This window comes from Nannospalax galili, unplaced genomic scaffold (genome assembly GCF_000622305.1).
Source record: "Nannospalax galili isolate Female #2095 unplaced genomic scaffold, S.galili_v1.0 scaffold786, whole genome shotgun sequence".
Taxonomy (NCBI): Eukaryota; Metazoa; Chordata; class Mammalia; order Rodentia; family Spalacidae; genus Nannospalax; species Nannospalax galili.
Window position 1 is genome coordinate 1,960,595 of NW_008355774.1, and position 22,118 is coordinate 1,982,712.

A 22,118-nucleotide genomic window follows, 5' to 3' on the forward strand; every position below is an offset into this window, starting at 1 on the left:
TTTTCTCCATTTAGAATGATGTTGGCTGTGGGTTTGTTATATATGGCTTTAATTATGTTGAGGTATGTTCCCTCCAGTCCCGTTCTCTCTAGGACTTTAAACATAAAAGCATGTTGAATTTTGTCAAAGGCCTTCTCTGCATCTATTGAGATGACCATGTGGTTCCTGTCGTTGAGCCTATTTATATGATTTATGACATTTAATGACTTAGGTATATTGAACCATCCCTGCATCTCTGGAATAAAGCTGACTTGATCATGGTGGATGATCTTTTTGATGTGTGTCTGTATGTGGTTTGGATGAAAAGGATCAGGAAGCAGTATTGGTTCCTCAGGTGTCTGGGGCCCCAAGACAAGGAATGGGGCAGGGCCCAAACTCAGAGGAGAGAATGGTGGGGGAGATGGGAGGGTGAATGAGGCTGGGGGAGTCAAGGTGCAGAGGTCACAATGGACTTACCCCGGAGAGAGGCCTGCGGGTAGGAGAGAGGCCTGCGGCGGGTCTTCTTCAGCTTCTTATTCCACATAGAAGAGCCCTGGAATGGAGGGTTGGATGGGGAGAAGGTGGGCAGTGGCCTGTGAGGACCTGAATGCCAGGTGCCAACTGGGCCTATCTGCAGCAGTTATAAGTGCTGACATCACTATTTGGTACCAGGGTCAGGAACTGGCCTAGCCTTTCTAGCAATCCTGCCAAGTGGGAGCCGAGACTTCTGAGCCTGACCCAGGCCTAGTCTTTGCTGTGCTAGGTACAGTGTTGACAGACTGGTAGCAGCAGAGGTTGTGAATGAATTTGCCAAAGAGAGGAAGAAGTAAGATGGGCTTGGTTACAGTGCCTCATACCTGCAGTCCCAGCTAAGGCAAGACGATCACCTTGAATGTGAGGCTACCCTGGGCCATAAAGTGAGTTCCAAGCCAGCCTGAGCTACAGAGCAAGACCCTGTCTCAACAACCAAATGAACAAAACACAAAGCAAAAAAGAAGAGGAATGCTATAGTAACAGGAAGAGAACCTAGTAAATACACTGCAGTACACAGTGGGCAAGGCAGTAGAGAAACTGCCTGCACATGCACATTCTAAGGGGCTGCTTTTGTTTGTTTGTTTGTTTGTTTAATCTTTTTGAAGCAGCGTCTCCCTGTAGCCCCAGCTGTCCTGGAACTCACTATGTAGACCAGGCTGTCCTTGAACTCACAGAGATCAGCCTGCCTCTGCCTCCCAAGTGCTGGGACTACAGGCGTGCACCACCACCCCCGGCTTTGGGCAGGGGGGGGGCTACTTTAAAAAAAATTTCAATTATTTATTTGTGTGTGTGTGTGTGTGTGTGTGTGTGTGTGTGTACGCATGTATTGCCTGTGTGTAGGTAAGTGCACCCATATCGTGCAATGCCTGGGAGGACAAAAGAAGCTGTCGGATCCCCTGAACTGGAGTTACAGACAGTTGTTAGCTGCCATTTGGGTGCTGGGATTTGAACCCTGGTCTTCTGCAATAGGGCTGTCTTCTTCAGGTAAAGAACCAGTGTTCTTAAGCGATGAGCCATCTCTCCAGCCCTAAGGGGCTACTTTTATGGTGGGATGTGTATAGAGGTGAGAGGCATGACTCCATCTTGGATAAAACCTCCATAGGACTGACCCAGCCCTGGGCCCTGTTCTAAGAAAAACCACAATACTTGGAACAGATAGAGAACAACTCCCCTGCCAACGGTCAATTAACCAGGGACAAGAAAAAGTCCAGATGTCTTTGCAGATTTCCTGAAGCCAGCAGTTTATGGTTTGGCACTGAGCTACAACCAATCAGATGCTTGCCAGGCTGAAGACCCCCTACTCCCCTACTTGCTGAACTTGCTGAAATAAACGTATAAAAACCTCTGTCTCCCAAAGCAAGGGGTCTCACATCTGAGATCCGCTGAGTCGGTGACAGAGTGGGCCCAAGCTTAAGCTTGCAACAATAAAAGAACCCTTGTGTGTTTGCATCGGTCAGCTCCTTGGTGGTCTTTGGGGTCTTGCAAACTGGGCACAACAGAGACAGTCAATCGGGCTGGCTTACTCTCTCTCCCTCCCTCTCTTCCTCCCTTCCTTCCTTTTTTCCTTTCTCCCTTCCCCTCTTTCTTCCCTCTCTCCCTCCCTCCCTTCCTTCCTCCCAACTCTTTTTTTTTTAAGATCTTTTATTATTTTTAATTGTGTGTACGTGTGTGCACAAGTGCAGTTCCTGCAGAGGCCAGAGCTATCAGATTCCCAAAAGCTGTCTTGCATGGGTGCTGGGAACCAAACTGTGGTCATCTGCAAGAGCAGTATGTGTTCTTGACTGCTGAGCCATCTTTGCAGCCCCTATTTCTTTTCTTTTCATCTTTCCTTTTCTTTCCTTCTCTTTTTAAAAAAGATTTTATTTTTAATTTTATGTGTTTTGCTTGCATATATGTAAGTGCACCTGTGTGTGCAATGTCCACAGAGGCCAGAAGAAGCACCAGATCCCCTATAAACTGGAGTATAAACTGGAGTTACAGATGGTTGTTAGCTGCCATGTGGGTGCTGGGAATCAAACCCAGGTCCTCTGCAAAGAGTAGCCAGTATCTTCACTGTTGAGCCATCGCCAGCCCCCCCCACTTTTTTTTTGACAAGAGTCATTTGTTGTAGTCCAGGCCTCAAACTGGCTATGCAACAAAAGATGACCTTGAACGTCTAAGCTTCCTGCCTCCACTTCCTGAGTGCTGGGCTTGTAGGAATGTGTCACTACACTCAGTTTATAGATGCTGAAGATGAAACCCAGGACTTTGTGCATGCTAGGCAAGCACTCTACCAACTGAGCTACATCCTCATCTCAGGCAATGTTTTAATATCACAGTACCTGGTTGTTTAGGTCTTATTGAGTAGGACAGCTATGAGGGGCTCATATCTAAGTGGTTAGGCAGACCACCTCATTATTTGTTGAGGAATAAATTCTATTGTGTGGGTTGTCTCTTCTTGGGAATGGCTATCTGTGCAAGGCAGGCATGGATTATTAGGGCTCAAACTTCTAAGGGTCTGAGTCTGTTTATTAGAGTGGAATTCTCTAAGATAGATTTTAGGCAGGACTTGTTAAGATTAATGCTTTGTGGTCCTGGGTTTGTTTTGAGCCTAACCTGCCTGAGGCAAAAACATTCTTGTACTGAGGTCAAAATAGCTCAGTACAGCCGTCCATCTCAGAATGGAATCCACAGTCTTGACCAAGACATTTCTTATCTTGCCCCAACTTCTCACTGTTGCATTTCATTTTTCCCTACATTTACCACTAAATACTATGTAGCTTCTTTTAGGTAAGTGAGTCTACAGATATTTCTGGAACTTAGTTGCTGTTTGAGGTACTCATGATACATCTAGGAACAAAACAAAGATTTCCCACCTCACAGGGCCCTGTTTTTAGTGGTTCACCCCCACAGTGCTGTATAAGGATAACAAATACTTTTTTTTTTCTGTCTTTTTGAGACAGGGTTTCCCTGTAACCCCAGCTGGCCTCAAACTCACTATGTAGACCAGGCTGGCCTTGAATGCACAGAGATCCACCTGCCTCTGCTTCCTGAGTGCTGGGACTAAAGGCGTGAGCCACCATGTCTAGCTAGTTTTGTCTTTTTTGAGACAGGGTCTCCCTGTAGCCTCAGCTGGCCTAGAACTCACTATGTAGATGAGGCTGGCCTTGATCTTGCAGTGATCTGCTTGCCTTTGCCTCCAGAGTGCTAGGATTAAAGGATAAATACTTATTTTATTTTATTTTATTTTATTTTTTGGTCTTTTTGAGACAGGGTCTTCCTGTAGCTCCAGCTGGCCTGGAACTCACTATGTAGACCAGACTGGCCTTGAACTCACAGAGATCTGCCTGCCTCTGCCTCCCAAGTGCTAGGATAAAAGGTGAGTGCCACCATGCCCGGCTAATATTTTAAAAAATATTTTATTTTTTATTTTTATGTGTATGAGTGTATTGCCTGCATGTAGGTAAGTGCACCTGTGTCGTGCAATGCCCGCAGAGGACAGAAGAGGCTGTCGGAGTCCCTGGAACTGGAGTTACCGACAGTTGTTAGCTGCCATGTGGGTGCTGGGATTTGAACTTGGGTCTTCTGCAAGAACAACCAGTGTTCTTAATTGCTGAGCCATCTCTCCAGACCCAGGATAAATACTTATTTTTAAAAGCCTGTGAAGGGTACTAGAGAGATGGCTCAGCAGTTAGGGGAACTGGCCATTCTTGCAAAAGACCTGAGTTCAGTTCCCAGCACCTACATCCAACCTCCTTTTCTGGCTCCATGGGAATTGCACACACATGTGTACTTATATGCATGCAGGCAAAACACTCACATGAACAAATTAAGGGGCTTGGGAGATGGCTCAGCAATTCAGAGCACTGGCTGCTCTTGCAGAAAAGTGGTCTTCAGTTTCCAGCACCCACATGGCAGTTAACAAACATCCTTAACTCCTGTTCCAGAGGATTCCGACACCCTATTTTGGCCTCTGAAGGCATTGTACATGATGCACTTATATACATAGCAGGCAAAACACTCAAACACATAAAAATATAAATCCCTCTTTAAAATGAATACTAAATCTGTGAGGGCTACAGATATAGCCCAGTGACCCAGTGCTTTCCTAGCTGTATGAAGGCCTGTGTTCAATCCCCAGTAGGGAAGAAAAACAAAATGCCAAGTGGAGTACACCTGTACTCTCAGCACTTGGGAGTTGGAGGGAAGAAGATCAAGAGTTTGAGGTCAGCCTGGGTTACATGAGACTTGTGTTTTTAAAAAGCATATGAAACCAGGCGTGGTGGTGTACGCCTTTAATCCCAGCACTTGGGAGGCAGAGGCAGGCAGATCTCTGTGAGTTCAATGCCAGCCTGGTCTACATAGTGAGTTCCAGGACAGCTGGGGCTACAGGGAGACCCTGTCTCAAAAAGACCAAAAAAAGAAAAAAAAAAGCATATGAGATGGTCGTTGGTATGGGGAAAAAGTAGAGCAAGTCTCATGCTAGAGGTAAAGAGGGACAACTCTGAGATGAAGGGCTGTGAGAATGCTCGGGTGCAGCCCATGGAAACTGCTCAGACATGGAGAACAACTGAAGTTCAGTCCTTGAATGTGCTTGTTAGTTTTTGGTAACTTGACACAAACTAGAGTCACCTGGGAAGAAGGTATCTCATTTGGAAGTTTCAGGCCACTGCGGGTGGTGCCATGCCTAGGCTGGTGGGCCTGGGCAGTTTTTTTTTGTTTTTTTTTTTTTGAGACAGGATCTTACTATGTAGCCCTAGCTTGTCTGGAACTCACTATGTAGACCAGACTGGCTTTGAACTCACAGAGATCTGCCTGCCTCTGCCTTCTAAGCGCTGGAATTAAAGGTATGCATGACCATGCTTAGCCAGGGCTGTATAAAAAAGGTAATTGATCAAGCCAGGGGAAGCAAGCCATTAAGTAGCATTTGTCTATGGTTTCTGCTTCAATTCCTGCTTCCAGAGTCCTGTCTTGAATCCCTGGCCTGATTTCACTCAAAAATGAACTGTGACATGAAGTATAAGCCAAATAAACCCTTTCCTACCTGAGTTGGTTTTTGTATTTTTTTAAACACTTAAAAAATTTTAAATTTTATTTATATAAGTGTATTGCCAGAATATAAGTGCACCAGTGTCCTGCAATGTCAGCAGAAGTCAGAACTGGAGTTACAGATTGTTTTAGCCACCATGTGGGTGCTGGGAATTGAGCCCAGGTCCTCTGCAAGAGCAGCCAATGCTCTTTGACGTTCTTATCTGCTGAACAATCTCTCCAGCCCCTTTGATCAGTGTTTTTTTATCACAGTAATAGGAATGCCAAGTAAAACACTAAGTGCATAGCATGTGATGTGTGAAGAACTCTGGGCGACTGAGCTGGAGGCCAGCAGAAGAGGTGCAGTTAGGTGGGAAGCTAGAATCATGAGAAGCCTTGCTGGCTTTGGCCCCTCCTCGGGGAATGGCTACTGCAGGGTTCTGAGGAGGGTGTGAAGGCTGAGATGAAGATGTAGCTCAGTTGGTAGAGTGCTTGCCTAGCATGCACAAAGTCCAGGGTTTCATCTTCAGCACTGATAAACTGAGGAGTGTGGTGACACATTCCTGCAAGCCCAGCACTCAGGAAGTGGAGGCAGGAAGCTTAGAAGTTCGTCATCTTTTGTTGCATAGCCAGTTTGAGGCCTGGACTACAACAAATGACTTGTCAAAAAAACGGGCGGAGGTGGGGGGGCTGGCGATGGCTCAACAGTGAAGATACTGGCTACTCTTTGCAGAGGACCTGGGTTTGGTTCCCAGCACCCACATGGCAGCTAACAACCATCTGTAACTCCAGTTTATACTCCAGTTTATAGGGGATCTGGTGCTTCTTCTGGCCTCTGTGGACATTGCACACACAGGTGCACTTACATATATGCAAGCAAAACACATAAAATTAAAAATAAAATTTTTTAAAAAGAGAAAGGAAAGAAAAGGAAAGATGGAAAGAAGAAAAGAAATAGGGGCTGCAGAGATGGCTCAGCAGTCAAGAGCACATACTGCTGATGTGTGAAGACTGGACTCAAGGCAGCAAGGGCGGGAACAAGGGACTTGGAGGGAGTTGTGGTACTGCTCTAAAGAGAGATGTGGGGTTTAGATGTGGAAGCCATGATCATAGCAAAAAGTTATTCAATGGACCAGGAAATTCTACTGCCTCCAGAATGAGGTAAGTGCAAAACCAAAACATAAACACACTAGTCCAAGTACTCTACAGTATTCTTTCTGAGCAATAACAAGAAAGGAATGAATGTTATCACCTAATCTGGGGTGGGGTAGGAGTGGAGGCTGAATCAGAATTAAGGTGGTACAAGCTGAATTAGAGATTTTGATGACTAGAAATTAAGGTGTAGATGTCTATCAGCAGCTAAACATTGAATCAGGAATGAAGTAGGCAAACACCTTTGGGGCTGTTTGACATGAACGTGGCATTTAAAGCCATGAGCCTGTTGGTTCATGCTGGTAATCCCAGCAGGTGGTAGGAGAATTACTGTGATTTTGAGGCCATCCACGGCTAGAGGGTGTGACCCTGCCTCAAACAACAACAATAACAACACACACACACACACACACACACACACACACACACACGTGCACACACACCAAAAAAAGGGATGGAGAGATGGCTCAATAGTTAAGAGTGCATACTTCTCTCGCAGAGGACCTAGGTTGAGAACCCAGTATGGGCAGCTCACAACCACCTATAACTCAAGCTCCAGAGGACATAACACCCTCTTCTGGCCTCTGTAGGCACCTACATACAAATGTGTATGTAGACTTTCACACACATAAATAATAAAATAATAAATCTTTTTTTAAGGTTTTTTTTAAACTTCTTAAAAATTTTTATTATTTTTATTTTATTGTATGTGTGTATTGCCTGCATGTAGGTAAGTGCACCTGTGTCGTGCAATGCCCTTGTGGTCAGAAGAGGCTGTCAGATCCCCTGGGACTGGAGTTACAGACAGTTGTTAGCTGCCATGTGGGTGCTGGGATTTGAACCCGGGTTTTCTGCAAGAACAACCAGTGTTCTTAACCGCTGAGCCATCTCTCCAGCCCCAATCTTTATAAATCTTTAACAAACAAAATCATGAGCCTGGATGAGTGATTATAGACAGAAAAGATATAAAAATGAGAAATCAGAAAAGAAACCTTGTAGGGGGGCTGGAGAGATGTCTCAGCGGTTAAGAGCACTGACTGCTCTTGCAGAGGACCTGGGGTTTGATTCCCAGCACCCACATGGCGGCTATAAATCATCCTTAACTCCAGTTCCAGGGGAATCCGAAGCCCTCTTCTGACTTCCGTGGCATTGCATGACATGGGTGCATTCACATACATGCAGGCAATACACTCATACACATAAAATAAAAATAATAAATAAAATTTTTAAAAAAGGAAACCTTGTAGGCATAGAACCCTGAGGGAGGAAAAAAGTCTCCTGCCCATCTTTAAGAGGGCAGGGTTGCTTTTTTTGGGGGGGGGGGCGTTTTCACTGTTTCTGTTTACTATATTTCCTGAAGCAAATAGGTGCTTAATAAATACCTGTTGAGTTAAAGACTGTATGTATGGGGCTGGAGAGATGGTTCAGAGGTTGAGAGCACTGGTTGCTCTTGCAGAGGACCCATGTAGGATTCCCAACATCCACATGGTGGCTAACAACCATCTGTAACTCTAGTTCCAGGGGATCTGATACTCTCTTCTGATTTCTGTGGGCACTGCATGACACTGATGCACTTACACACATGCAAGCAATATACTCATACACATAAAATTAAAAAAATGGAATATTTAAAAAATGTGTATGTGTGAGCCACACCTTTGCAAATGCCCAGGACACAGGGTTGCAACACTGGGCTCCTTTACACAAAGAGCAGAGATAAAGTTGGATGCTCAGCTCACTCTCAGTGGTACCCACCATGTTCCTTGCTTTTCCTGGCTACACTGCAATTCATTCCATCAGGTGGGAGCCCTTTTGGACAACACAGGCCCTAGGATAAAGGACAAGCTCTGTGGTTCAGAGCTTGATAGACCTGTCTTCAAACCCACAGCCACTCCTTTGTCCACCCATCCATAGCTCTTCATCTATTCACCTGTGTATATAACCGTTTAGTAAATTATTACATTTTTTATTTTGGGGGAGGTGTGTACTAAGGCCCACAATGTGGTTGTCAGAGGACAACCTGTGGGAGTCAATTCTCTCCTTCCATCATGTGAGTCTAGGGGATGGCACTCATGTCCTCAGGCTTGGTGACTGGTGCCTTTACTCACTGAGCATCTCACTGGTCCCCTAATAACCACTTATTTTTTCCATAGTCGTTGGTCATTCTTTTGATGCTCTCTATAGCTACTCCTTCATTCATCTTAGTGATTACATCTTGTAGGGTGACCAGCTTCTCTGCCACAGACTAAGTGTTGGCACAGACATTCCTGTATCCTAGGAAGCTTTCAGTGCAGGGCAAACCAGGACATTCTGTTCATGTGCCGGTATCCAAGGGCAATCTGCAGCCGATCCATTGGCACTCAGCCCATCAGGTACTCCAACTAAACATCAACCCTTGGCCACACCCCTTTTAGAGGGTAAGGCCCCGCCCCCGGAGGGTCCCGCCCATTCCGGAAACCACCGTAGCGAATCACCGCGCCCTAGCAACAGAGTCCTTCAGGCTACCCAGTCCGCGTGCTTGGCCTTGCAAGCGAGCCAATAGCCGGGGGCGCCGGGAGCGAGGCGCGGGGGGCGGGGCGGAGCGCGGCCGCAGCCATTTTGGTGGAAAAGAAACAATAGGACGGAAGCGTTGCGGGACTGGGCTGTGGCCGCAGGTAATGCCCGCCCCGCCGGGGCTAAGGCCCTGTCGCCACCGGGGCTTAGCGAGGAGATGGCTGGTGCTGTGAGGACCGAGGCCTCCGGGGGTCGGGGGGGCGTTTCCGGAGGTCCGGGAGGCCGGCGCTCCGGCTGTCACTGTGCAGCGTCCTGGCTGCCGAGCTAGCCTTCCCTGTGGGGTTGTGCCTGCCCGTCCTGGGCGACCCGAAGGGGTCGCGACCCCAAAGCCTTTCCCTGGCGTGAGGGAGGCTCTCCTGGAATCGGGCGAGGCAGAATTTCCCCGGCTTCCGAAGGGCCCCCTGGGCCTTTGGGTGGGCGATCTCTAGCGTCATTGAACGGGTCCCTCGGTCACGATCTCGCGGGCCACCGAGGACGGGTCTCCATCTTTGGGTGCTGGGGTGCACCGTACCAGAGCCTCAGGTACTGTTACCTGGGCCGTCAGACTTGCAGCCATTTTGGGTGTTGAATGTCAGTTGTGCCTGTCACCCTGTAGTTGATTGGGGGCGGGGAGGAGCTGCACATCCTACCCTACTGTTTTTAAAGTGACTTTGAAAGGAATCCCAAGTGCCTTCTGTATACTGATCTTTCTGCCTTGTCTTTCGCCTTTGGTGATAGGCTGCGTCTGTTTCTTTGCATCCTAATGACTTGTTTCATTTTAGGGTTTTATGTTTCTAAAATATCAAGAAATCTCTTTTAGGAGAAAAGTGAGTGAAAGTAAAATGTAGGAACTAGGGAAATGTAATGATCTTAAATACCAAGGTAAATAAAGCTAGTTATTGTTTGGAATTAAACATTTTGCTAGCAAAATGCACCTAGAACAGGAATAGAATAATTTTGAAGAGTAGTTTTTAAAGAGTACTGACTGAAGGGGTCTAGAGGAAGCGCGGTGTGTGAATATGGTAAAAAGCATTATGTACATGTATGAAATTGTAAAAGACTAACAAAATGAAAGGACCAAAGAGAAGAAAGTACTGAAACTTCTGGAAAGTAACGAAAATGATGATTAACAGTTTGGTAATTAAAATAACCTTGTTTACTGCAGTTTTTTTTTTTCTAGTGTTTAAAATGTTTGCTGTATTTGCATTTTTCCAGGGATAACATTTTAAGTAAGCTAAGATGCTTATTTACTAAGTTATTACTATGAGGATTGTGTAATTATGGGGTTTTGTTGTTTTGATTTTAGCCTCTGTCACAGAAATGGCAAAATGAGTACTTTACCATATTGCTGTTTACAGGACATTTGATTGGTTGCCTAGTAACTTCTTTGAAGAACAAGTTCATTGAACTGTAACCCAGATTGATTTTCTTGCATTCTGATTGTTTAAGAGTAGAATTCACAGACATAGTACTCAAGTTCATGAGAGGTGGGATTAGAGCTGTTAGAATTGTAGAAACCAGTTATCAGATGTAGTAGATTGCTTACTACGGTCCTTTATCTGAACTTTGAAATGTGCCAGAAAGGAGTAATCTTGACTGATGAAACCTAACCAGTTTCTCTTGCAGGGAATGACAAGGCCTTCTGTAAGCCTCAGAGATGTCACTGGTATCTAGGCAACAAGGATGAGCTTGAGCCTTCCTGAGGCCAGCTTGCTGAGGTGCAAATTTTCCATTGTTGGCTCATAGAGGAGGATGCACTTGAGAAGAATTTCCCCATTAAGAGAAGTTGTTTTATGACATTGGATGGTTGTCTTAAATTGGCCACATTTTTGTACCACAAAAAGTAATCAGAAGATCTCATATGATTATATTTTAAAGCCTGATTTTATTTTTCAAATAAAGTATATTGTTGCCTTTTTTGTAATAAAAATTAGTGGTAGTAGTGTTTTGAAGTATTTTGGGATGGCAAGTAAATTATGTCCTTTTTCCAGAAAATTGAATTTCTACTTCATCTTAGTTTGAAGAACATCATCTGTCAAGATAATGCATATTCTTCTTGAATCTGTAGCTCATCACTACTTTTCCAGCTGTCAGCTTATTCTAACTGGTTGTGGCTCACACCTGTGGTCCCAGCACTTGGAAGCCTTAGGCAGTAAGATTCCACAAATTCAAGAACAGAGAACAGGCTGATCTACATCTTGAGTTCTAGGCCAGTCAGGGCTTACATAAAGAGACTGTTTCAAAAAAAAAAAAAACTACCCCAAACCAAAACCTAGTTGACAGATTCTTAACTGCATCTATCTCCCTTGCTGTCTCACATTTTATTTTGTTTATTTATTTTGCTATTTTATTTTTATTTTCTGTATATTCGTGTTTTGCTTGTGTGTATGTAAGTGAATCATATACATGCAGTGTCCTTGGAGGCCAAAATAGAGCATTGGATCCCCAGGAACTAGAGTTACAGGCGATTGTTGACCTCTCTGTGGGTGCTGGGAATTGAACCCAGGTCCTCTGCAAGAGCAGCCAGTACTCTTAATCTCTGAGTCATTTTTTCAGCCCCTTAATTTGCTTTTTTAGTAGGTCTTATAAAAGAGCCTAGGTTGGCCTAGAACTTGTGGTTGTCCTTCTGACTTACCCTCCCAAATACTGGGATTAAGACTTAGTTTGCCTCACCCCTTACAGTTGAATTTTGAAAGGTGTATATATCCCAGAAATAGTTAAACTTGTTTAACTTTGGTGCATTGAGTATCAGATCCAGAGTCTTTTAGAACTGCTTTTGGGCTATACCCTTAGCCCCCAGAAATGTTATTTTACTTATACATATCTTAATGTATATCTCTAAAGAAGTGCTGGGTTGTGGCAAACACTTGTAATTTAAGTGCTCAAAAGGCTGGGGCAGGAGGACTGCAAGTTCCAGGCCAGGCTGGGCTCCATAGGGAAGACCTAGTCTCGAACAGCAAAAACCAGCCATGTAATTTACAGTACCATTATTCTGCCTTAAAAATTTATAATTCCCAGGGCTGGAGAGATGGCTCAGCAGTTAAGAACACTGAATGTTCTTGCAGAAGACCCAGGTTCCAGTCCCAGCACCCACATGGCAGCTAACAACTGTCCATAACTCCAGTTCCAGGGGATCTGACACCCTCTTCTGACCTCTTAGGGCATTGCACATGGGTGCACTTACAAACATGCAGGCAATACACACACATTAAAAAAAATAAAAAATTATAATTCCTTAATTTTTTGGGAGGGGGTTTCTTTTTGAGACAGGATCTCCCTGTAGCTGCAGCTGGCATGGAACTCACTATGTAGACCAGGCTGGCCTTGAACTCAGATCTGCCTGCTTCTGCTTCTGGAGTGCTGGGATTAAAGGTGCACACCACCACGCTTGGCCAATTCCTTAATTTCTAAAAATGTTCATACTCGGGCCTGGAGAGATGGCTCAGAGGTTAAGAACACTGGTTTACACATAACCAACATAAAATAAAATAATGAATAAAAGAAGGGTTCATATTCATATGCCCTGGTCTGAAGTATTTTTAAAATTTATTTTGATTTATTTATTTTAATTTCGTGAGGATGGTATTACCTGCATATATGTAATTGCACCCATGTTGTGCAAAGCCCACAGAGGCCAGAAGAGGGCACTGGGAGGCTGGAGAGATGGCTCAGTGGTTAAGAGCACTGACTGTTCTTGCAGAGGACCCAGGTTTGATTCCCAGCACCCCCATGGCTGCTATGAACTGTCCTTAGCTCTACTTCCAGGAGAATCCAAAGCCCTCTTCTGACCTCCATGCCATTGCACAACACGGGTGCACTCACATACATGTAGGCAATACACTGATATACATAAAATAAAAATATTTCTTTTAAAAAAGTAGAGAGCTTTGGATTGTCTGAAACTGGAGATAAAGACGGTTGTTAGCCGCCATGTGGGTGCTGAAAATTGAACCCTGATCCTCTGAAAGAGCAGCCAGTGCCCTTAACACCAAGCCAGCTCTCTAGCCCCTGGTGAAGTTTCTGTCAGTTGATTTGTTTAAATCAGGATTCAAAAGATCAGCTTGTATCATAAATTGAAATGCCTCTTTCGTCTCTTAAGTTTGTGTGTGCTTGTTCTATTTTTCTTATAATTTATCTATTGAAGCACCTGTGTCATAGAATTTCCCATCTGGCTTTGTTGAATACTTGCTATGCTTATTTGAGACTTTTTGGCTGATGGGTGACTGGATTTGAAGGGGGTGACTTAATTTATCTTCCCTGTGAAGAAGTTGGGGAAAAAACAGGTTCATTTAGAAATGAACTCCGGGGACTTGGAGAGATGGCTCAGCCGGTAAGTACTGGGATAGGTTTGAGTCCCAGCACCCACGTGGCAACTAACAGTCCATAACTCCAGTTCAGGGGATCCAAGGTCGTCTTCTGACCTCCTTGGACATTTCATGACACTGGTGCCCTTACATACATGTAGGCAATACATTTGTGCATGTAAAATAATAAAAATATTTTTTAAAGAAATAAGCTCCATACTGTAGTGTTACATACTTGTAATCTCAGCTAAGATTACAAGTTCAAGCTGAGCTTGAGCAATGTAGAGAGCCCTTCATCTTAAACTTTTTTTTTCAGAAATGTGTTTATTGTTTGTGTATGTGATGGAAGAGGGCATGTGTGTGCTATGGTACAATTACGGAGGTCAGTGAACAGCTTACTGGAGACAGTTCTCTTCCTCCACCTTTCCATGGGTTCCAGGGATAGAACAGTTGCCAGAATTTTCAGCAAGCATCTTTGCTCATTGAGCAATCTCATCAGCCTCTGAATTTTGTGGGATTTTTAAGATTTTTTTTTTTAATGTATATGCATGTGTTTCTGTGTGGGTTTGTGCTTGTGAGCACAGTGCCCACAAAGGCAGAGGCCAAAGGTTTTAGATTCCCTGGAGTTGGAGTTTAGTCAGTAGGCAGTTGTGAGCTGCCTTGCGTGAGTGTCGGGAACTGAACTTAGGTTCTCTGCCAAAACAATATGGATTCTTAATCACTGAGCCATCTCGCCAGCCCATGAATTTTGTTCTTTATGCTTCCAAGATGAAATGTAGTTCAAGGGAATGGTAGAGAGGATTGCATATCCAAAATTTGATTTCCAGGTCAGAACAGAATTACAATAGAAAAGGTCTGGCTTTTTCTATTTAAATATTTGTCAATTATAGTATTGCCAAAGTGATGTGATCAGCACCTACAGGAACCTGCTCACAAAAGACAAATTTGCTAACTGCTCCAGTTGCTGGTCAGTCACAGTACTGAGCTGGGACTCCATGGTGGTTGCTTTGCTTGTGTTCTCCATTTTGTTCATTTTGTTCTAGCTGCTTAGTGAAGTGGCAGAATGTCTCATCCTAACTGTCCTACTCTGGGCTAATGGGTTTCAAGCTTTAGGTTTCTCCTGTCCTTGTGCCTGGGAGATTGAGTTCTGATACCTCATGTGGGGAATTGGAATCAGCCTGGGTCCCTTCTACCTGCTTTGTATTTTAACTAGGGATGGAACTCAGGGCCTGGCACATGCTAGAGGGCAAGCACACTGACCCTGAGCTACAGACCTAGTCATTGATTGATTGATTGATTGATTGATTGATTGATTGATTGATTGGTTGTTTGATTGGACAAGATTTAGTAAGTTGCCTAGACTGGCCCTGAACTCCCTCTGTGTCCAGGCAACTCTTAAACTTGTAGTCCTCCTGCCTCAGCCTCCCAGGGAGCTGGGATTATACACCTGTGTCCGCAGGGCCATCTTTTTCTGTCTAGTCTCTGTCGTGGTTTACAAATTCTTCTAGAAATAGGGTCCTTCTTGAAATAGGGTTTCCCTATAGCCCCCACTGGCCTGGAGCTCGCTATGTAGACCAGGCTGGCCTTGAACTCACAGAGTTTTGCCTCCCAAGTGCTGGAATTAAAGGTGCACTCCACAAAGCCCAGTTTAGGGTTTTTCTTAATTCTTAGGAATAGGTAACTGAAATTCACAATTGATCAAAATGAGAAATTAAGTGTTTTCTTTATGTATCCATTAATCTTCCCACTAATTTAGAAACTGTCTAAAGCCAAATGTGATTCATCTCTATAATCTCAGCACTTGAGAGGCTGAGGCAGGAGGATTGCCTTGAGTTCAAGGTCAACCTGAACTATTTGGCAAGACCTTTTATCCAAGAGGAAGAGGGACGGGGAGAGGAGGAGAAAGAAATGGTCTTAAGTTTAAGCCTAAGGAAGGAACAGTAAAACTTGTTTTAATGGAATAAAATGTATTACAGATCAGAAAGCAGAACACCTGGTCTGGTGATTTTTTTCTGCACTTTATTTATAGGAATGTACCCAGTTGGTACCAGGGCTAGGTCTCAGAAAGCTGTGTTTGTGGATAGCTGCTCCTCCCATTCCTGAACTGTGGCCCAAGCTCTCCAGGCCGCATCACTCTATCTTAAATCCCACCTGTCAGAAGAGCCCATTAGCCACCACTTCTTGTCTTGAGCCATGCGTTTCTCTTTTAGATGGGGTTACTGCAGAGCTGACAGCCCTCCCAAACTACGAACTACAGCTACACACACAGAAATGAGGTGCCCCATGGGCCATGTGAGCATGTCTTAACTCTGGGGGAATGCAGCCATCTTGCTTCAACCTTTGCTGTTTATTTTATAAGAGTAGTAGACTGTGTTTTGCAAGTATAAAAGAACACTGGATGTGTGTTACCTCGAAATCTCCCTACTCATTTTTAAAATTTATTTAAATTTTAATTACTTTTTTTGAAGTGGGTTAAAGTTTCTGCTGTAGCTATACAAAGAAATTGAAACATTTTTTTGACATGGAGTCTTGCTCAAGTGATCTCTGTCAGCCTCTGGAGTGCTATGACTACAGGTGTGCGCCACTGCACCTAGTTTTACCACCTAAATTCTTACCTGCCCCAGTCTTGAGCTCCCATCTCTACGCAGATTTGATGTTTGTGCTAAGGCTGTAGCAACACTCTTTTTGGGTTAATCTAACACCGAGCCTGCCAGCTTGCTTTCTGGTGCACCATTGTTTAAATGTGTTTAGACTTTGTGACTGTATCCCATACCTTGCCACCTTCCTTCTCTCTCCTGGGTATGGATTGATGCTAAATATCACTGAATAGTGATATTAGGATTTGCAGTTTTATCTTATGGGGTGCTCTGAGGAGTTGCAGAGCCAGTACCTGTTTGACTCTAGTGCTGGACAGTCTTAAGTTCTTGTCCACTTACCCAGTGAAAAAAAGAACAGGAGTGGATGTTGTTGTATACTCCACCAAAAAGTATCTTTTCTTTAGTAACCTGACAGAAAAAACATTCACCAATAATTTACTAAACCACTTATTTTCACATGTTAGCATGACTGCCTTCCCACATTAGTTAAATCTTATTGAACATTTTCAAATTTTCTGATCTTGTAGTACAAGTTTTTGTATGTAAGGCGTATTATATGTATCTTTCATGGAGCACCTTCAGAAGAAGGTAGCTGAGCAGGTTGTAGACTCACTGCTGAAAGTCTGTGCCTTTCTTGATGTGTGCCTGTATCTGAGTGTGGAGATTGCTCTTTGTGGGAATCTGTGCTGGGCCTTAGGAACTGACAGAGCAGCACCTTCCCAGGGCCTCATGCTGCTAGATGATGCAATGCACCTGCAATACTCTGTAAACCCTTGAGGTGGAATATTAGCTTGAGTGAGTGTTGATAGGACCCAGAGGAACTTGTCAGAGCTGCTTAGAGCACAGACCAAGTGCAGCATAAGACTCACCTTTGTTCTGGTTACACTTGGCAGGGATGTGTGTGTGTGTGTGTGTTAAGCTGGGCTTGCCCCTGCTGTATGTTCATGAAATCCACACTATTTGGGGTACTCTTGATTTCAGAAGATGACTTTGTTATTTAGATTGGAGATCAGGTGAAGTGCTGAGATGAGTGAGCGTTGATCACAGACACAGAGGGACTCTTGTCCAGAGCTAATGGCCCATCACTTAATGGCATATGAGAGAACAGTGACTTCAGGTTGCAAAAGTCTCATAGCTTGAGACTCAGAACAACTTCGATCACAGTCTGAGAAGTTCATCATGTGTGTTCCTGTTGTATACTTTCGTACAAGGTGGTAGCAGTTCCATTTGGCACCAAGGAAGGGGAGACTAGAGATGGTGAATTGCCTTTAAAGAGGGGTAACTGGAGCTGACGATATAACTTTGTTGTAGATGCTTTACAAGTACCAGTACTGCCCCCCCCAAAAAAAAATTTGAGAGGGGAGTAACTGGTTCTTTTTTTGAGACAGGGTCTCATAATGCATAAAATCATAACTTTTCAAAAATTAAAGTAGAATAAAGGGTTGAGGGTATGGCTCAGTTAAGCTCTTGCCTTGAAAGCACAAGGACATGAATTGGATCTCCAGAACTCAGGTATAGCAGCAGACATTTACAATCTCAGTGCCAGGGAATCAGGGACAGGAGGATTTCTAGAGCTCACTGTGCAGCCAGTCTAGCCCAGTTCATGAGTTCCAGGCCAGTGGGAGACTTGAACTTGCTGTGTAGCTGAGGATGGTCTTAAACTCCTGATCCTTCTGCCTCCATCTCCTAAGTGTTAGGATTACAAGCAAGCAAGGGACCTCAGTACTTAGGATGATACCCAAGGTGCTCTGATCTCTACACATGGGTGCACACATATACATGCTCACCCCCACATGTATATTTGTGCACACATGCACACACTATTTTTTTGGTCTTTTTGAGACAGGGTTTCCTTGTAGCCCCAGCTGGCCTGGAGCTCACTATGTAGACCAGGCTGGCCTTGAACTCACAGAGATCTGCCTGCCTCTGCCTCCCAAGTGCTGGACTAAAGGTGTGCGCCAACACGCCTGGCCACACACACATTTTTTAAAAAAGAAAAAATTAGAATAAAATGGTATTGATGGTGAAAATGAATACCTACTGTTGGGAGCCCAGAGATGAAGGTCATCCAGGGCTTTTGTGCCTTGGTCTGTGGTTTTTCTTTCAAAGGCTCATTGCCTGCTGTGGTGTAGGAAAGACCCTTATAGCCAGCCAAGAAGGTGTGGTTCCTTTGAGGTTAGAATGCTTCTACCATTCTTCCTTCTGTTTCTGTGTGATGAGGCCTAAGTGATATGGTGCCTCATTTACACACCTGTAAGGACAATAATCATAGTACTTGGAGAATGGAGGAGCTTGATGAAGTGAAGTTCATGGTGATTTGTGCCTGAAATCCCAGCACTGGGGAGGCCAAAGCAGGAGGATGGTGAATTTAAGGCCAGCCTAGGTTACATAGGAAGACTCTTGTCTCAAAAACAATTTGGGTTGGGAATGTAGCTCACTTAGTAAAGTGCTTGCTTAGCATGTTTGAAGCCCTGGGTTTGATTCCCCAGCACCACTTAAACTGAATGTGGTTATGCTTGTCTGTAATCCTAGCACTTAGGATGTGGAGGCAGGAGGATCAGGAGTTTAAGGCCATCCATAGCCTTAGCTATGTAGCAAGTTCGAGGCCAGCCTTGGCTGCATGAGACCCTGTCTCAGAAAAATCAAAACAAAAATCTAAGACCTCTCCTTTCTGGTATAGTCATATCCCATTATTATTGAAGAGCTTTTCCTCCTCTGATGTTTGTGTATCTTACATACACCTTAGGGACTGTGTGTTGGGGCTATAATCTTCACTCGTGAATGTGTAGGTCATTTCCCAGGGTCTCTATCATGGACTGAAACCCTTAGGCACACAGTATGGGCTTCATCAGTGTTGGTTTATGCATGGGTTTAAAACCTTCAGGAGCTTGGCAGCCAACTGTGGTTTCCTGTTTCAGTCTCATGAATCCTCAAACTACCCTGATTATTTTCTCTCCCTCTTTTAAAAGTAACATATGTTCAGAGTTTGAGAATATTTCAAGGAATGAATGTAAAACATTTAGGAAACTGAAAGAGGGAAAAATAATCAGACCACCCAATACCAGGCAGGTTGTGTGATGTGAAATTAATATATGACATATATCTATAAATGCCATCTTTTTTTTTTTTTTTTTTTTTTGTCTTTTTTGAGACAGTCTCCCTGTAGCCCCAGCTGGCCTAGAACTCACTATATAGACAAGACTGACTGACCTCCAACTTACAGAGCTCCACTTGCCTCTGCCTCCCAAGTGTTGGGATTATACTCGGGCACCACCACGCCCAGCATAAATGCCATCTTTAAACAAAATAATTTAGAATTATGGGAAAAATGGACAAGTTAGTGATTGTTTATTTAGATTGAAAAAAATAAATTACTTAAAAATTTTTTTAATTTAATTTTTTTGGTCTCTTTTTGAGACAGGGTCTCCCTGTAGCCCCATCTGGCCTGGAAATCACTACACAGACCAGGCTGGTCTTGAACTCACAGAGCTCCTCTTGCCTCTGCCACCTGAGTGCTTGGATTAAAGGCATTTGCCACAATGCCTGGCAAAATATTATTTTTATTTTATGTGTATGAGTGTGTTGCCTGCATGCATGTAAGTGCACCCTTGTGTAGTGCCCCCGGAGGTCAGAAGAAAGCATCGGATCCCGTGGAACTGGAGTTAATGATGATTGTTAGCCACCATATGGGTGCTGGGAATCAAACCTGGGTCCTCTGCAAGAGGAGCCAGTGCTCCTTACTGCTGAGCCATCTCTCCAACCCCGATTATTTTCATTTTATGTGTCTTGCCTGCATGCATGTAAGTATACCAGAGGTATGTGCCAGTGCCCACAAAGGCCAGAAGAGGGAATTGGATACCCTGGAAGTGGAATTACAGATGGCTGTGAGCTGCCGTGTGTGTGCTGGGAACCAAACCCAGGTCCTCTGCTTTTAAGTTCCTAGCCATCTTTCCAGACCCCAGGTCACACATTTTTAAAAGAAGACAATTCTTGCCTATATTTGGGGGCAGAGTCATTTTTTGTTTCAACCCTTAACTGCATCCTTTGATGACAGTAGTACTGTAACTTCCTGTAAAGAGAACAGAAGGGTTACACAGTCTTCTGGGATTAATGGTCCCAACTACTTTCTATTATTTAGGGCTGGGCATGTAGCTCAGTGATAGAGTGCTTACCTAGAATGCACAAAGCTCTGGGTTTACCTTCCCAAAAAAATTATTTCAGATTTACAACTCAGATGTTGTTTCCATTTTTATGCGGTCTTACTTGGGAAACCATAATCAGGTTTCTTTTCACACATGAGATGTAAGACTTCAAGGCATTTGAGGTGTTTTTTGTTTTGCTTTGTTTTGGTTTTTAATTAATTTTTAAAAGAATTTTATTTTTATTTTATGTGTATGCATGTATTGCCTGTATGCAGGTAAGTGCACCTGTGTCGTGCAATGCCTGCGGAGGTCAGAAGAGGCCATCGGATCCCCTGGGACTGGAGCCACGGACAGTTGTTAGCTGCCATGTGGGTGCTGGAATTTGAACCCAGGTTTTCTGGAAGAACAACCAGTGTTCTTAATCGCTTAGCCATCTCTCCAGCCCTGGCATTTGAGGTGTTTTTATGCAGTGGTTGCATGGCCTTGGAAGATGGCAGGCAGGGCCCTTGTGAGTAGTTGGTATTCTGTTTTAGGTTCTATATGTAGTTAAATATACATAGCATAAAATTGACCATTTTCAACATTAAAATTTTTTTTACATTGTGTGTGTATAGGCGGGGGGCAGGGGGTTATGATAGCACATGTGTGGAGGTCAGAGGACAACTTATTAGAGTCAGTTCTTTCCACCATGTGGGTTATAGGGAATCCAACTCAGGTGGTCAGACTTGACAGCAAGTGCCTTTACCCACTGAGCCATCTCACCAACTCCATTTTAAATGGACAGTTAATTGCTACAGGCTGTTACCTACCTTTCCTGTTTCTATGCCCCCTCTCCCTTCTCTTCTTTTCTCTTCCCCTCCTCTCTTCTTCTTTCTCTTGTTTATTGAGACAGGGTGATACTATATAGCCCAGGCCAGCCTCCAACTTATGATCCTCTTGCCTTCACCTCTGAGTGCTAGGATTTAGAGGTATTTGTCACCATGCCCTGATAGCTGGTATTTTCTGCCAGTCTGTCTTTGTCTTTTTAGAAATTATATATATGCATGTATATACACAATTTTTTTTTTTTAGGATAGTCTCACTGCAGGTCAAGATGGCCTTGAATTCATATCATTCCTTCTGCCTCTACCTCCCAAGTGCTGGGATTACAGATGTTTACCACCATTCCTGGCTGCTAAAACTCCTTTTTTGTATTCATTTTGTCACTAAAGATTATATTCCATTTGTTGCCTGGCATCCTTGGAAGTTTAGGTAGTGGGAAAGTAGGTTTTCTCCCACATCATTTTTTTGAGCTACGTTGCCTAAGGCTGCTTGGCAGACCCATTGCCGAAGAGGCTTTCTGTATATACTTAAGACCAATTTATGGCCTTTCTTTGCTTTATCTGTAAAATATGAGTATAGTTATCTTTCGTTACCAATAGTATGACCTGATATCCTTGGATCTCTGGGAATTAGTATCAGCACAGAATTTCTGAATATTATTTAATATATTTGTGTTAAACTGTAATAGGATTATATCTCATGGTCATATTTTAAAGGTTCATTCCATGAAGCAGTTTTCTTTCTCTATTTTCCACAAAAGAATTTCCCAAAAAGTTGTCATCATATTAAAAGCTTGGTTTTTAGGGTGTGGTGGCACACGCCTTTAATCCCAGCACTCGGGAGGCAGAGGCAGGCGGATCTCTGTGAGTTCAAGGCCAACCTGGTCTACATAGTGAGTTGCAGGACAGCTGGGGCTACAGGGAGACCCTGTCTCAAAAAGACCAAAAAAAACAAAAAGATAAAAAAAAAAACCAACTTGGTTTTAGTTAGGAGTGGTAGCACACATTTGTAATCCCAGCCCAGGGAGGCGGAAGCAGGATCATTGGGAA

General features: G+C 43.9%; 1 protein-coding gene across 4 annotated transcripts in view; it reads left to right on the plus strand.

The window, feature by feature from the left end:
- The first annotated feature begins 9,204 nt into the window (after positions 1–9,204).
- Ip6k2 (inositol hexakisphosphate kinase 2) overlaps positions 9,205–22,118 on the plus strand; it is a 29,132-nt gene continuing 16,218 nt past the window's right edge. The window contains exon 1 of one of the 4 annotated variants that reach the window (XM_008853228.1): positions 9,205–9,326. The gene's annotated coding sequence lies outside the window, so the exon portion shown is untranslated. Of the gene's footprint in view, positions 9,327–9,623; positions 9,748–22,118 lie in introns of those variants that run through there. The other 3 variants (XM_008853230.3, XM_008853229.1, XM_029556171.1) reach the window with 3 other exon arrangements.